Here is a 303-nt window from a genome sequence, read left to right as displayed (position 1 = left end):
CTGGTGGTCATCCCTGATAAACTTGTAGGTGGCCATCAGATCACCCCTGAGCCTGCGCTTTTCCAGGCTAAAGAGCCCCAGGGCTCTCAGCCTGTCATCGTAGGATCTGCTTCCCTGACCTCTGATCATGCGCGTGGCTCTTCTCTGCACTCTCTCAAGCTTCTCCACATCATTTTTGAATTGTGGAGCCCAAAACTGGACGCAGTACTCCAGCTGCGGCCTCACTAAGGCCGAGTACAGGGGGAGAATGACGTCCCGGGATTTGCTTGAGAAGCATCTATGGATGCAAGCCAGCGTTTTGGT

General features: G+C 54.1%; 1 pseudogene; it reads left to right on the top strand.

The window, feature by feature from the left end:
- The window catches only part of LOC112551931, a 145,559-nt pseudogene that overhangs the window by 76,908 nt on the left and 68,348 nt on the right, over positions 1-303 (top strand).

The sequence above is a fragment of the Alligator sinensis genome, unplaced genomic scaffold, assembly GCF_000455745.1.
Source record: "Alligator sinensis unplaced genomic scaffold, ASM45574v1 scaffold976_2, whole genome shotgun sequence".
NCBI classification, from domain to species: Eukaryota; Metazoa; Chordata; order Crocodylia; family Alligatoridae; genus Alligator; species Alligator sinensis.
Note: the sequence above shows the minus strand (reverse complement) of the source record. Positions and strands in the feature narration are given on the sequence as shown.